The sequence below is a fragment of the Theropithecus gelada genome, chromosome X (genome assembly GCF_003255815.1).
Source record: "Theropithecus gelada isolate Dixy chromosome X, Tgel_1.0, whole genome shotgun sequence".
Classification (NCBI taxonomy): Eukaryota; Metazoa; Chordata; class Mammalia; order Primates; family Cercopithecidae; genus Theropithecus; species Theropithecus gelada.
This window is the reverse complement of record NC_037689.1, coordinates 45,609,220-45,611,394: the sequence shown is the minus strand read 5'-3', so window position 1 is coordinate 45,611,394 and position 2,175 is coordinate 45,609,220. Positions and strand designations below refer to the sequence as shown.

The 2,175-nt window shown below is 51.6% G+C and overlaps 1 pseudogene across 1 annotated transcript; it reads left to right on the top strand.

The window, feature by feature from the left end:
• Window positions 1-628: 628 nt before the first annotated feature.
• On the top strand, window positions 629-1,552 carry LOC112615470 (annotated as a pseudogene). Its single transcript, XR_003117378.1, has one exon. The product of XR_003117378.1 is annotated as a 40S ribosomal protein S2 pseudogene (transcript).
• Window positions 1,553-2,175: the final 623 nt, after the last annotated feature.

The following is a 2,175-nucleotide window of genomic DNA, read 5'->3' as shown; positions in this document are numbered from 1 at the left end:
TGGTCTGGAACTGGGCTCAAGCAATCCTCCCACCTTGGCCACCCAAAGTGCTTGGGATTACAGGCATGAGCTGCTGCGCCTGGCCTACTTTTTATTTTTATTTTCATTTATTTATTTATTTAGTTTTTTATAGACAGGGTCTTGCTCTGTCACCCAGGTTGGAGTGCAGTGGTACAACAATAGTAGCCTCAAACTCCTGGGTGCAAGGAATCTTACTGCCTCAGCCTCCCAAGTAGCTAGGACTACAGGCATGTGCCACCATGCCAGCTATTTTCTTAATTTTTTGTAGAGACAGAGTCTTACTATGTTGCCCAGGCTGATCTCAAATTCTTGGCCTCTAGCAATCCTCTCACCTTGACCTCCCAAAGTGCTGGGATTACAGGGATGAGCCGCTGCACCCAGCCCCAAATTACTTTTTAAAATATATGTTTTATCACTTTGCTCACTTTACACACATGACTTTTTCTATTAGAGAAACGAGAAAGCAAAATACTAGAATTCCCAGACTCCCTTACAGCTAAGGGTCGTCAGGTGACACATTTCGGCCAATGAAATGTAGGTGGAAGTGCTTGGCGATGGCTTTCTTCAGAATTAAAAACCAAAAAAGGGCTTCTTCTCTGAAAAAACACCAAATGGCGGATGACGCCGGTGCAGCAGGGGGGCCCGGAGGCCCTGGTGGCCCTGGGATGGAGAACCGCGGTGGCTTCCGTGGAGGTTTCGGCAGTGGCATCCGGGGCCGGGGTCGCGGCAGTGGACTGGACCGGGGCCAAGGCCGCGGAGCTAGCGGAGGCAAGGCCGAGGATAAGGAGTGGACTCTTGTCACCAAGCTGGGCCGCCTGGTCAAGGACATGAAGATCAAGTCCCTGGAGAAAATCTATCTCTTCTCCCTGCCCATTAAGGAATCTGAGCTCATTGACTTTTTCCTGGGGGCCTCTCTCAAGGAGGAGGTTTTGAAGATTATGCCGGTGCAGAAGCAGACCCGTGCTGGCCAGTGCACCAGGTTCAAGGCGTTTGTTGCCATGGGGGACTACAATGGCCACGTCGGTGTGAGTGTTAAGTGCTCCAAGGAGGTGGCCACCGCCATCCGTGGGGCCATGATCCTGGCCAAGCTCTCCACTGTCCTCCTGCGCAGAGGCTACTGGGGGAACAAGATCGGCAAGCCCCACACCGTCCCTTGCAAGGTACAGGCCGCTGCAGCTCTGTGCTGGTGTGCCTCATCCCTGCACCCAGGGGCACTGGCGTCGTCTCAGTGCCTGTGCCCAAGAAGCTGCTCATGATGGCTGGTATCGATGACTGCTACACCTCAGCCCGGGGCTGCTCTGCCACCCTGGGCAACTTCGCCAAGGCCACCTTTGATGCCATCTCTAAGACCTACAGCTACCTGGCCCCCAGCTTCCGGAAGGAGACTATTTACCAAGTCTCCCTATCAGGAATTCACTGACCACCTCGTCAAGACCCACACCAGAGTCTCCGTGCAGCGGACCCAGGCTCCAGCTGTGGCTACAACATAGGGTTTTTACACAAGAAAAATAAAGTGAATTAAGCCTGAAGGAAAAAAAAAAAAAAAGGCCAAGCAGTATGAGGAAAGGCTGTGATTTCTTTTACCCGCTGCCTTCCCCCATTTCCTTGGGTAGAATGGACACATTGTAGGAAGTGACATTAAGTTGAGAGCTGAGGGGTTGGGCACAGTGGTTCACACCTGTAATCCCAGCACTTTGGGAGGCAGAGGTTGGAGGATGACCTGAGGTCTACAGTTCGAGACCAGCTTGGCCAACATGGTGAAACCCCTGTCTCTACTAAAAAATAACAATAAATAAATAAATAAAATTTTTAAAAGGCCAGGCAGGGGGCTCATGCCTGTAATCCAGCACTTTGGGAGGCTGAGGCGGGCAAATCACAAGGTCAGGAGTTCGAGACCAGCCTGGCCAACATGGTGAAACCCCAGTCTCTACTAAAAATACAAAAAATTAGCTGGGTGTGGTGGCAGGTGCCTATAATCCCAGCTATTTGGGAGGTTGAGGCGGGAGAATCGCTTGAACCCGAGAGGTGGAGGTTGTAGTGAGCCGAGATCCCACCACTGCACTCCAGCCCGGGCAACAGTGCGAGACTCCGTCTCAAAAAAAAAAAAAAAAAAAAAAATTAGCTGGGTGAGGCGCAAACCTGTGGTACCAGCTA